Raw genomic sequence first — 14,191 nt, forward strand, 5'->3', positions numbered from 1 at the left:
TATCATCCTGTTATCCATATAGGTGTGTATTTACCTGCTTGACTATTTTTGGTTGTTTGATCCAGAATGTTTCTCCAGATAGGTCATGTGGAAATTTTCTTTCCTCAGTACAAATGTTTTCACTATGGCTTTGGAAAAATTTTTTGTATGTGCATCATGGTCATTTGACCCATTGTACTCTCAAGTAGCAATATATTGTACTGTTATGTTGTACTATGTACTAATTACGTGTTTATATGGTTTTGTAACCCTTTATGATCTTAGATAACTTTATCCTTGATAAAGACCTAAAAACAAGGTCGAAACGTTGGATGAATTATCCTTTTGCACAAATAAAGAATTTTCAGCATTCCAAGAGTTCTTTTCTTACGTTATTGATCACTATAGTGTGCCAGAGCTATTTCTATTGAATTGACTCTTATTTTTTCTGAGCACCTGCTATATACACAGTGACCCAGACATATTCAAGTTTCATTCAGAAGGCAGAGGGAAGCCTTAGCAGCTGAGCCTATATCTTGGCTTGTGAGCATTAGAACAGGCCGGCGATTACAGGGTAACATGAAAAATGTCCAGCTTGCATTATGACTAGAACATGACAATATCCTTTTAAGTACTAACCTATGATGCGTTCCTAAGCAGTTGATGTTATATGTTCTACATTTCATTTTCTGCATACTTTACAAGTAGTAGAATTTGCTTTGATATAGGCAACTGGATTTTCACAATGAAAAGGCAAAGGATAACGCCCGAAAAAGACGCCATACATTATGTCAGTGCCATCACTGACAAACCTGGATTGACCATGAAATACATCAATCCCCTTAAAGGTGAGTTAAAACAAGTTTTAACTAAATTGCCTTAATATTGTCATGCATTAGAATGACTGTCTTAGGTAATGATAAATATTTTCTACAGGAAGAGGAGTGTTTGCTGAAACTGAAATCGAAAAAGGGAGTTTTGTTGCAGAATATCGAGGCGAGCTCACGTATGCACTTACGATGGTAGACAACTACTCGAGATTTATGGTTGTGGTACAAGTCAAAGATCTAATGGCCCATACTGCAGCGAAGGTCTTCCAAGCACACTTATGCAGACCTCATGGCTACTCAGAGAGAGTCCTCACAGATCAAGGCACAGCCTTTGAAGCGGAAATCTTCAAGGACTTCTGCAGCTTTTACCGATGCAGGAAGATGCGCACTACACCCTACCATGCTCAAACCAATGGTTATCAACCTGCTCAGGACTTTACCCCATATTCCAGATGTGGCCTTACAAGTGATTTATAGAGGGGTAACAATACGTTGGGATCACCGGATCTAATCTCCCTTTTTATACACCCTAAAATCTTGTTTGCTTTAGAATAAACAATAACATCATAAAGGTATAGCAGTACCGTTTCAAAGTTTCGGTGTCCCAAGCAGCATTCCATCAGCCTCTGGAAGGTTCCTGGCAAATTGCACAGCTCAAAGGGCATGCTTTTAAACTCGCAGAGACCCATCGGGGTGGCAAAGGCGGTCTTCTCCCGGTCTGCCTCAGCAACGGACACTTGCCAATAGCGACTAGTGAGATCAAGGGTAGAAAAATAATTTGCAGTTCTCAATGCAGCTAGCTATTCCTCAATACAGGGGAGTGGTGCTGTCCTTCTTCTTTAACAGGACCAACGGAGCTGCCCAGAGGCTACAACTGTCACGGATAACCCCAGCCTCCTTCATGTTGCTCAACATGTCCTTGGTACACTGGTAATGTGCAGGTAGTTTTGGCTTATATCTCTCTTTGATGGGTGGGTGTGCACTTGTGGGGATGTAGTGTTTGACCCCTTTTATTCTTCAAAAGTCTAGCGGATGTTTGCTGAAGACTTGCTCGTATTCTTGCACTAGCCTGTAGACCCCCTTCTTGTGATGTGAAGGTGTGGAGTCAGTGCCTACGTGTAATTCCTTACACCACTCCTCTGGCTGACTTGGTGAGCTGTCACTGAATGGGTGGGCTGAAGCAATGGTGGATGCTGCTGTTTGGATAGCATGTGTATCTACTGAGAACAGCTTATCAATGGTGGCAAATTGGAGCAGCTTAATCTCTTGCTCTCCGCAGTTCAACACTCTCATGGGCACTCTTCCCTTCCATATTAATGAATAAAACTATGATGTAAATAGCATATAGATACCCCACAAATGCAGATAAAAGTAGGTTATTGGAAAAGGGGGAAGAGAGAAACAGGAAAATAGTGGAATAAAGTATACCTTCCAGGTGGGAGAGGAAATGGCAGCACAGCCAGTGGAGGTGAAGCAAGGGGAGCCTGCAACTAAAGAGTTGAGAGCGTTATCACATGGTGACTGAGCCTGATTGTAACGGGAGCATAGAGGTGCCGATCCTGTCTTACCTGCGTTGGTGTAGAAGTGGGTGTCCTGTGGTGGAGTCAGCTATGTGCAGTGGTGGCCGTGGGTTCTTTTATGTGCGACCGTAGTAATAGCTGCGCCCACTTCCTGTATGGGAGTGGAATGCAGTGAGGGTAATGGAACGCACGCCTGCGCATTTGTGTTTAACGTCGCGCATGTGCAGAACGGAGAAAAGGCTGCGCTCACTTCCTAATGAAAGGGAGTGAGACGCATCTGGGAAGGGAAGGGAAAAGATTAGGGTTTGGGGATGATGAAAGGGCTTTCTACGGGCAAGGATGGCAAAGGGTGGCAGTGACGGAAAGTCAGGCAGCCTGTCCTGTCCTGTCCTGTCCGTCCGTCTTTTTGTATCATGAATTGGAAAGACTGCAAGGGGGAGGGGAGGTGCTTGTGTCCAAAAGGAGGAGTTATTCAGATTCATTGCAGTGGGCGGCGGCTGCAAAAAGCACCATTCTTCTTGTTTTTGCTCTGCAAAACAGCCTTTTCAAGGGTTGGCTTGGGTGACAAAATGTCTTCTGTAGGCGTGGGTTTGTCTCCCTCTCCCTAAGATGTGTCCGGTATAGGCCAGGGTGCCACTCAAGGCCGTAACCAATTCGGGTTATAGCTTCTCGGCCTTTTGGCTAAGATCAAGTGTAGTTTCGGAGGACGCTACCTTGGTCGGTACTGGAAGGTGCCTGGGATTGCACGTCTGCCGGCCTTGAGGAAGTGTGTGCGCCTTCTGGTGACACATAGCCCTCTTGTGCCTGGACGGTTCCCAGGCAACGGGAGGCGATCACCTTTGTTATTTTGAAGTCCTACTGATAAACAGAAAAAAAAAAAATTAAATCTGTTCTTATCAGTTTAATATCTGATATGTCCCCTCTCTGGGGACCATATATTAAATGGATTTTTAGAACAAGGAGATGGAAAAAATCTTGCTCTGTCCACTCCACGCATTGACCTGGTATTGCAGTACCTCCAGGACTGGTGCACCCCTTCTTAACCCAGTTTCCAAAAGCAGAACTCAATTCACCTGATTCAAATGAGCCCCATTAGTGAATTGAAAGAAAGCAAAAACTTTATATGCACCTCAATTTGGCCAATTCACTTTTCACACTTTCACCCTTTTTTTTATCTTTCACACCTTTTACTTGCTTTATTGATGCAAAAAGCTGTGCCAAATAGCAAACTCATCTCCACTCAACTTGACCAACTCTGCTATGTCCCGTGCAGTATCTTATTCTCAGTCTTATCTAGATCATTTGCAATTGAATAGAATAGATCCCTTTTGGCTGCTTATGACTGTGTAAAATATGTAGTTTTACTGGGCTGGGATGAGAGAATCCATTGAAGCATGGTGTAGGGATTGTGGTTCCTGTGTGCTAAGAACAGAGGCTGGCACCAGCCAGAAAGCCCCATTGCAGCCAATAATCACTTAATAACTTTTTCAACTTGTCATCATATGGGAGGCCTTCCATTCCTTGTAGTAGTCTAGTTGCCCACCTTTGAACTGACTCTAACTTCTGAATGTCCTTTTTAAAATGTGGAGCCCAAAACTGGTTCCCATATTCCAGATGTAGCCTTACAAGTGATTTATAGAGGTGTAACAATACGTTGGGATCACGGGATCTAATCTCCCTTTTTATACACCCTAAAATCTTGTCCCAAGCAGCATTCCATCAGCCTCTGGAAGGTTCCTGGCGCATTGCACAGCTCGAAGGGCATGCTTTTGAACTCGCAGAGACCCATAGGGGTGGCGAAGGCGGTCTTCTCCCGGTCTGCCTCAGCAACGGACACTTGCCAATAGTGACTAGTGAGATCAAGGGTAGAAAAATAATTTGCAGTTCTCAATGCAGCTAGCGATTCCTCAATACGGGGAGTGGTGCCGTCCTTCTTTTTTAACAGGATCAACAGAGCTGCCCAAAGGCTACAACTGTCACGGATAACCCCAGCCGCCTTCATGTTGCTCAACATGTCCTTGGTACACTGGCAATGTGAAGGTGGTATTGGCTTATAGCTCTCTTTGATGGGTGGGTGTGCACCTGTGGGGATGTGGTGTTGGACCCCTTTTATTCCCCCAAAATCTAGCGGGCTTCCCACCGGTAACCCGCTCCCCAGCTTGGATGGATGCTGAGGGAGCCCCTTTTGCCCGCAGGCTCTGGCCCTGGGAACTGTAGCCTTGGCGGTGACTGTGCTTCCCTCTACGGTGTGAGCTGTTGCCTTCAATCGGGTCTTGACTGCTGGGAAACCCTGGAGGTTCCTGTCGCTAACGGATTTGACCGGTTTTACGGCGACTCCTAGCCTGGTCGGGGTCCGTAGGCCCTGCCGGATGGTGCTGGCTTCTCTTCACTCCCCGATCTGGTACCGGCGGGCCACCGCCCATCCCCGGTCCGTACGGTTCACTCCAATCAGCCTCTCCTGCAGAAGGTCACCACCGTCTGCCAACCTTGCTGAGTGCCCGGGCCACACACCCGGACACGGTCAGTCTCCTCTCCTCTTCACTTCTCTAACTCCAAAACTGATCTCTAATCTGACTCCTTTTCCCGCCTCCAGGACTGTGAACTCCTCGGTGGGTGGGATCAACCGCCTGGCCCACCCCCTGGTGTGGACATCAGCCCCTGGAGGAAGGCAACTAGGATTTGTGTTTAGCTTCGGTGTGCCTAGCCGGAGTGTAGAGTGTGTTGGTGTAGTACCTGTGACGACCTGGCTTGTCCAGGGTGCCACATTCCCCTATAGTAAAATGCAGACCGTCCGCGGGCTGCCCGTCCATCACCGGTTTTATTTTCACAACTGAAAAAGAATAAAACGGTAAAACATGTAAAAGCATCATAAACATTTTACAACGGTACAGCTTCCGCTCTTCTCCCACCCAAACAACCTGGCCCTGATGCTGCCCCTAAGAAGCGGGCAGCACCCCTTGACCCCAGTCCAGCACCAAGTTGCCCGAGCGGGTTCTGTCTCTTTCAGGGGGCCCACGTCCAAGGGGACCCCTGAACCCCCGGAGGATCGCCACCGGTTACGATAGTGGCGGGCCTAGGCCATCCCTTTCCTCCAGGCCCGTCCTCCCAAATCAGCCTCTCCGGAGGCGGTAACGGTGTCAAGCCAACAAACATTTTTATTTACATTGCACTAAGTTTGTGGTTGTCCTGCAAGTTCTCGGGCTTGTCCGTAAGCAGTTCCTTACGCAATGGTTGCACAGTCCCTACGGGGACAACAGTTGCCGGCAACGGCCGGTTTAATCACGGTTCAATCAGGTAAACTTCTTTGGTTGATCATCTTTACTTATCATTTAAAACTTTCAAACTGGTACACTCAACACATAAAGCCCCCCCCTTTTAAAGAGTAGTTTCCCTGTACCTAAGTGGGGGTCTACCTAGGTTGGGGCGAGTGGACCTTCGGGGTCCGGTGTCAGTGGTGACAGGCAGTGGGGCAGAGGGAACAGTCAGTTCCTCCTCCCTGCTATCATGTGGGGCAGGCGGAGGCGTAGGGGAGCTGGGTACAGGTACATCCCTGGGCACTGGCTCGCGGTTAACCGTTTCCATCATTTCTTCATCCACGGGTTGTGGGAACAGTATCACTGGAAGGATCACCGCACCGTTCTGTGTAGGCCAGTCTGCTGGAAAATCACCCATCATGGTGTGGATTACCTCTTTTTCCTTCTCCACTGGACTGGGAACTGGAGCCTCATCCGCTACTCTCAATGCTGGTGGGCACTTCTTCAGGTGGTCTCGGGAAACCGTGGCCAAAGTCCCCCCCTGGTCACGGCTGATCTGGTAGGCCTTCCCATTCTCCCATCCTGTGGGCTGGACTACATACGGGGTTTTTTCCCATTGATCATCCAGCTTGTGGGCCCTTCTTTTCCGCTTCAGCACTACATCCCCAGGTTGGAAGGAACCGGCAGGCGCCTTCTTGTTGAAGCACTGCTCCTGTTGTCCCCGACTCCGGCACAAGTTCTTTTCAACATACTCCTGGACCTGTCGGTACTGTGTCCTCCGCCGAGTGTCCCATTCAGCTGTCGACAGGAGTGCTTCTGAAGCTTCCAAGCCCATTTCCAGATCCACTGGTAGCCGGCCGGGACGAGCTCTCATCAGGTATGCTGGAGTGCATTTCGTAGAGCTGGAAGGGATGTTGTTGTACATATCGACCAGGTCAGGTAGCTTCTCCAGCCACAGGTTCCGTTCTTCCAGTGGTAACGTCTTGAGGAGGCCCAGGACCAAGTGGTTCATCTTTTCACAAATGCCATTGGTTTGGGCGTGGTAAGGCGTGGTCCGGATTTTCTTGCAGCCGTACAACTGGCAGAATTCCTGGAATACCTCTGCTTCAAAGGCCGGACCCTGGTCGGTAAGCACCCTCTCCAGGTACCAATGCGGTCAACAGAAATAAGCCTGGAAAGCCTTAGCAGCAGTGCGGCCGGTTAAGTCCTTAACTGGGACAACCACCAGGAACCTCGAGTAGTGGTCTACGATGGTCAGAGCGTAGGTGTACCCACTTCGGCTGGGGGTGAGCTTTACATGGTCAAGGGCAACCAGCTCCAGCGGTTGGTGTGTAATGATCGGGTGTAGGGGTGCCTTCTGGCTGGCCTCGTCCTTCCTTCTCAATGCGCAAGGGCCACATTCTCGGCACCAGTCCTCCACAGATTCCCGCATTCCACTCCAATAGAACCGCTCTCTTAACAACATCTCTAGCTTCTTCCACCCGAAGTGCACTGCACCATCATGGTATGCTTGCAGGACGGTGGGCACGTTAGCCTGGGGAATCACCAGCTGACGGATCTTCTCGTGAGTCTTTGGATTAATCAGCTCGCGATACAACTTCCCCTGGTGTAGGTATAGCCGGGTCCTTTCTTGCCACAGACGTTGGGCTTCGGCAGGGGCAGCAGGGTCTATACCAGCAGAACCCTGTTCCACTAGAGTCTTGACCAGGCGGACAGCAGGTGCCTGGTCCTGAGCTTCCTGCCAGTCCTGTCGGGGCAGCGGATCCAGGTTCACCCGTTGTTGGTAGACGTGCACCTTCTCAGTGAATGGCCGGTGAAATGCAGGCAACTCGATCTCTTCGAGGTCATCATCCTCTGGCCCCTCTTCCGACAGGTGGGGCATCCGGGAGAGTGCATTGGCATTGACGTTGGTACGGCCGGCCCGGTACTTGATGGTGAAATCGTAGTTGGCTAACCTGGTCACCCACCGCTGCTCCAACGCGCCCAGCTTGGCCGTATCTAGATGGGTCAGCAGGTTATTGTCTGTGTACGCGGTGAACTTGGCTGCTGCCAGGTAATGGCGGAACCGCTCGGTGATAGCCCACACCAGTGCCAAGAGCTCAAGCTTGAAGGAGATGTAGTTCTCAGGGTTCCTCTCAGTCGGTCGGAGTTTTCGGCTAGCATAAGCTATTACCTTTTCCCTTCTGTCTTGGACCTGGGATTTAGGAAAAAAACTGTGGAAGAAACAAGCGCAGAAATAGGGTCTTATCTGGTAGACAAGGGTATGCAAAAGTAAAGACAGGTACTCACCTGCTTCAGTTGTGACTGGCACAACTCCAATGTAAGCATATAAGCTGATGATGTAGCAGTGGTCAGCAGCAGCCCCGATGCAGAATTGGCAGAAAACAGATGGCTGGGAGAAAAACGGGTTAAATGCGGGTTAAACAAGACAGTACAAAAAAGTTGGTCATTCTTTTTTTGTACTGTCTTGTCCTGATGAAGAAAGTGGATATGCTTTCGAAACGCGTTGACTTGTGCCAATAAAGGAAAGGATTTATTTTATCCATCGGATTCGTGGTTTCTAGCGCAGCATTTAACCCGTTTTTCTCCCAGCCATCTGTTTTGGACCTGGGATAGAACAGCCCCCAAGCCCACATTGCTGGCGTCGGTGTAGAGGATGAATGGGCGGCTGTAGTCAGGGTACGCTAGGATTTCCTCTCCGGTCAGGGCTGTTCTCAGCTGGCGGAAGGATTCCTCATGCTTTTCTTCCCACACCAATGGGGCTACTAGGGATCTACCACCCTTGGTCTGTCCTACGAGGAGGTCTTGCATGGGGGCAGCCATCTTTGTGTACCCCTTAATGAAGCGACGGTAATATCCCACCAGGCCCAGAAACTGCCTCACTTCCCTCACTGTGGTCGGTCTCGGCCAGTCTTGGATGGCGGTGATCTTCTCGGGGTTGGGGGCGACACCTTCCGCACCAACCACATGTCCTAGGTACTGCACTCTGGGTTTCAGCAGATGACACTTTGAGGGCTTCAACTTCATCCCATACTTGGCAAGGGACGCGAACACCTCGGCTAGGTGCTCCAGGTGGGCTTCATACGTCTGTGAGTACACAATCACATCATCCAAGTACAGCAAAACGGTCCCATAGGCAGTCTTCTCTCGGTCTTCCGGTGCCACGGCCACCTGCCAGTACCCGCTGGTGAGGTCAAGGGTGGAGAAGTAGTTAGCGGTTCTCAGCGAGGCCAGGGACTCTTTGATGCGGGGCAGAGGGTAAGCATCCTTATGCGTTATCTGGTTAATCTTCCGGTAATCCACACACATCCGCATGGTGCCATCCTTCTTCTTAACCAGCACCAACGGAGCGGCCCAGGGACTACAGCTGTCCCTAATAACCCCTGCCTCCTTCATGTTCCTCAACATGTCTTTGGCGCATTGGTAGTGCGCAGGGGGAATAGGCCTGTATCTCTCTTTAATAGGGGAGTGTGTACCGGTAGGGATGTGGTGTTGAACCCCTTTAATCTGCCCAAAATCTAGAGGGTGCTTGCTAAAAACCCGCTCATACTCCTGTACCACCCGGTATACCCCTTCCTTGTGGTGTATGGGGGTATCATCAGTGCCGACATGTAGCTCTCGATACCACTCGCCTAACTCCCCCAGGGATGAGTGGGAACCGGCAGCAGGCGGTGTGACCGGGGGAACGGCTTCATGGATCGTGTGGGGATCTAGAGTGAGCAATTTGGCAAGGGTAGCGTACCGGGTGGTGCATGAATGCACACATATTGGTTTTATAATCTTATTGTATTACTTTATATTCTTATTTCACTTGTGCATATCTCCACCATAATCCTGGCTAAGAAATATAGCTTTTTTTGGGGTACACAGGTAGTAAGGTCTTCTTTCTATTTCTTTAGGGGTGATATAGCCTGGTGGAACTCTAGACCTCTAACATTATATATGCACCCTTTTTCTTTATGGTTCTTGGACACCTTATAACATTCTTCCATACATATATATCTTTCTCATAAATTATAAATAATTAGGCATTTTTATATATTTTATTTACATTTTCATAAATAACTTTTTACAAAGCATGGGGGACATTCTCACATACATATAATTTTCATGTACGCATTCTGAAAATTTACGCATAAACCGTACACACTCCTTTTTGTAACAATTTCTTTAACTAATTCGCTGAACTCTCATCCCGGATATTCATTCTTACACCGAATTTCCTGTTATAACACAACATTCATGATTTTTATTCAATTTATTTTTATTTTTTAGGTTTATTAGTAGTGATGAGCGAGTACTAAAAAGCTCGGGTGCTCGAAGCTCGGGCCGAGCCTCCCAAGATACTCGTGTACTCGGCCCGAGCACCGAGCCCAATGTTATCCTATGGGAGACCCGAGTATTTTTGTGAAATGACCACCGGCAGCATGTAGAAACCCTAAAAATGGCACAAAAGTCTCCGAAGAGTGCTCAAATGACATGGCAACAGCATGGGGAAGACCCCTTGAAGCATTTATCACTCAAAAGTCACAGCTGTGAATAATTTTGTCCGCGTTTTACGCCATTTTTACGGACTCACCAGAAAACCTTCCAAAATGACACCAAAATGATTTTTCATAGCGGAAATGTTAAGGGCACATACACAATAGTGAGATAGAGCTAATGTATGTTACTTTTTGAGATCAATACATGAAAGATTTTACGTAAAACATTGTGTGGCACTCCGATGTCCCTGAGAAGAGACGTACATAAAGGCCTCTGAGTCTAATGTGCCCATTTTGAGGAACTGAGTCTTTGTAGTATTTTCCTTTGCCAGGGCAGTCCAAAATTGTGAGGTTCACCAATGCCCCTGCATACAGACGTGCATGATGGCCTGTAAACCTGAAGTGCCCATTGTAAGGAAGTGGGTCTATTGTAGTATAGCCCTTAGGCAGGGCAGCCAAAAATTGGGAGGCTCCACGTTGTCCCTGGATAGAGACGTGCATGAGGGCCTCAAAACATTAAGTGTCCAGTGTCAGGAAGTGGGTGTATTATAGTATAGCCCTTAGGCAGGGCAGCCAAAAATTGGGAGGCTCCACGTTGTCCCTGGATAGAGACGTGCATGAGGGCCTGTAAACCTGAAGTGCCCATTGGAAGGAAGTGGGTCTTTTGTAGTATAGCCCTTTGGCAGGGCAGCCAAAAATTGGGAGGCTCCACGTTGTCCCTGGATAGAGACGTGCATGAGGGCCTGTAAACCTGAAGTGCCCATTGGAAGGAAGTGGGTCTTTTGTAGTATAGCCCTTTGGCAGGGCAGCCAAAAATTGGGAGGCTCCACGTTGTCCCTGGATAGAGACATGCATGAGGGCCTCAAAACATTAAGTGTCCATTGTCAGGAAGTGGGTGTATTATAGTATAGCCCTTAGGCAGGGCAGCCAAAAATTGGGAGGCTCCACGTTGTCCCTGGATAGAGACGTGTATGAGGGCCTGTAAACCTGAAGTGCCCATTGGAAGGAAGTGGGTCTTTTGTAGTATAGCCCTTTGGCAGGGCAGCCAAAAATTGGGAGGCTCCACGTTGTCCCTGGATAGAGACGTGCATGAGGGCCTCAAAACATTAAGTGTCCATTGTCAGGAAGTGGGTGTATTATAGTATAGCCCTTTGGCAGGGCAGCCAAAAATTGGGAGGCTCCACGTTGTCCCTGGATAGAGACGTGCATGAGGGCCTCAAAACATTAAGTGTCCATTGTCAGGAAGTGGGTGTATTATAGTATAGCCCTTAGGCAGGGCAGCCAAAAATTGGGAGGCTCCACGTTGTCCCTGGATAGAGACGTGCATGAGGGCCTCAAAACATTAAGTGTCCATTGTCAGGAAGTGGGTCTTTTGTAGTATAGCCCTTTGGCAGGGCAGCCAAAAATTGGGAGGCTCCACGTTGTCCCTGGATAGAGACGTGCATGAGGGCCTCAAAACATTAAGTGTCCATTGTCAGGAAGTGGGTGTATTATAGTATAGCCCTTAGGCAGGGCAGCCAAAAATTGGGAGGCTCCACGTTGTCCCTGGATAGAGACTTGCATGAGGGCCTCAAAACATTAAGTGTCCATTGTCAGGAAGTGGGTCTTTTGTAGTATAGCCCTTTGGCAGGGCAGCCAAAAATTGGGAGGCTCCACGTTGTCCCTGGATAGAGACGTGCATGAGGGCCTCAAAACATTAAGTGTCCATTGTCAGGAAGTGGGTGTATTATAGTATAGCCCTTTGGCAGGGCAGCCAAAAATTGGGAGGCTCCACGTTGTCCCTGCATAGAGACGTGCATGAGGGCCTCAAAACATTGTTCCCATTGCAAAGGAGCGGGTCTCCTGTCGTTGTAATGTCCATTCTGCAAAGAATGGGCGAAAAAATTTACCACTGGGGGTATACCTGAAACAAAGGCCTAACTCTTGTAACGGTCATCATGGTGGCGCATGAGGAGAAGGAGGAGCAGTCCAGCGATTATCCAAAGTCCAGAAGTGTGTACCCATGGGTGACTGGAGGTACATGGCAAATTCCCGTTACAAACTTTAAATTCATAGTATCATAGTTTTTAAGGTTGAAGGGAGACTCTAAGTCCATCTAGTTCAACCCGTAGCCTAACATGTTGATCCAGAGGAAGGCAAAAAAAACCCCCAATGTGGCAAACAAGTTCCAATGGGGAAAAAATTTCCTTCCTGACTCCACATCCGGCAATCAGACTAGTTCCCTGGATCAATACCCTGTCATAAAATCTAATATACATAACTGGTAATATTACATTTTTCAAGAAACGCATCCAGGCTCTGCTTAAATGTTAGTAGTGAATCACTCATTACAACATCATGCGGCAGAGAGTTCCATAGTCTCACTGCTCGTACAGTAAAGAATCCTCGTCTGTGATTATGATTAAACCTTCTTTCCTCAAGACGTAGCGGATGCCCCCGTGTTCCAGTCGCAGGCCTAGGTGTAAAAAGATCTTTGGAAAGGTCTCTGTACTGTCCCCTCATATATTTATACATTGTGATTAGATCCCCCCTAAGCCTTCGTTTTTCCAAACTAAATAACCCCAAGTTTAATAACCTGTCTTGGTATTGCAGCCCACCCATTCCTCTAATAATCTTGGTCGCTCTTCTCTGCACCCTCTCCAGTTCAGCTATGTCCTTCTTATATATCGGTGACCAGAATTGTACACAGTATTCTAAGTGCGGTCGCACTAGTGACTTGTACAGAGGTAGAAGTACATTTTTTTCATGAACACTTATACCTCTTTTAATACATCCCATTATTTTATTAGCCCTGGCAGCAGCTGCCTGACACTGTCCACTAAAGTGAAGTTTACCATCCACCCATACACCCAAGTCTTTTTCTGTGTCTGTTTTACCCAGTGTTCTACAATTAAGTACATAATCATAAATGTTATTTCCTCTACCCAAGTGCATGACCTTACATTTATCTACATTAAACTTCAATTGCCACTTCTCAGCCCAATCCTCCAATTTACATAAATCTCCCTGTAATATAAAATTATCCTCCTCTGTATTGATTACCCTGCAGAGTTTAGTATCATCTGCAAATATTGAAATTCTACTCCGCATGCCCCCAACAAGGTAATTTATAAATATGTTGAAAAGAAGCGGGCCCAATACTGACCCCTGTGGTACCCCACTATGAACTGAGACCCAGTCCGAGTACGTACCATTATTAACCACCCTTTGTTTCCTATCACTGAGCCAGTTTTTAACCCAGTTACACATATTTTCCCCTATCCCCATTATTCTCATTTTATGTACCAACCTTTTGTGTGGCACCGTATCAAAAGCTTTTGAAAAGTCCATATACACAACATCCACTGCATTTCCCTGGTCCAGACTTGAACTTACCTCTTCATAGAAACTGATCAAATTAGTTTGACAGGATCGATCCCTCATAAACCCATGTTGATACTCTGTCATAAGGTTATTTTTCTTGAGATACTCCAGTATAGCATCTCTCAAGAATCCCTCAAGGATTTTACCAACCGTAGAGGTTAAACTTACCGGCCTATAATTTCCCGGCTCAGTTTTTGTCCCCTTTTTGAATATTGGCACCACATTTGCTATGCGCCAGTCCTGCGGTACCGACCCTGTTATTATGGAATCTGAGAAGATTAAAAATAATGGTCTATCTATCACAGAACTCAATTCCTGTAGTACTCTGGGGTGTATGCCATCCGGGCCCGGAGATTTGTCAACCTTAGTGATTTCGAGGCGGCGGCGTACTTCCTGCTGGGTTAAGCAGGTAATATTCAAGGGTGAATTTATGGTATCACTGGTCATGTCATCTGCCATGGCATTTTCTTGTATAAAAACCGTAGAAAAAAAGTCATTCAGCAGGTTGGCTTTACCCTCATCCCCTTCCACCATTTCACCAAGACTATTTTTAAGGGGGCCAACACTATCGCTTTTCAGTTTTTTACTGTTTATGTAGTTAAAGAATATTTTAGGATTATTTTTACTTTCTCTCGCAATGAGTCTCTCTGTCTCAAACTTAGCTAACTTAATTTGCTTTTTACATATTTTATTTAATTTTCTATAATTATATAATGCCTCATCACTACCTACCCTCTTTAATTCTTTTAAGGCTTTCTGTT

The 14,191-nt window shown here is 47.3% G+C and overlaps 1 non-coding gene across 1 annotated transcript; it reads left to right on the forward strand.

Moving 5' to 3' along the window:
- The first annotated feature begins 3,167 nt into the window (after positions 1-3,167).
- On the forward strand, positions 3,168-3,367 carry LOC142255494 (U2 spliceosomal RNA). The gene has a single exon (XR_012727423.1). It is a non-coding gene; the product is annotated as a U2 spliceosomal RNA (small nuclear RNA).
- The last annotated feature ends 10,824 nt before the right edge of the window (positions 3,368-14,191 follow it).

The sequence above is a fragment of the Anomaloglossus baeobatrachus genome, chromosome 10, assembly GCF_048569485.1.
Source record: "Anomaloglossus baeobatrachus isolate aAnoBae1 chromosome 10, aAnoBae1.hap1, whole genome shotgun sequence".
Classification (NCBI taxonomy): domain Eukaryota; kingdom Metazoa; phylum Chordata; class Amphibia; order Anura; family Aromobatidae; genus Anomaloglossus; species Anomaloglossus baeobatrachus.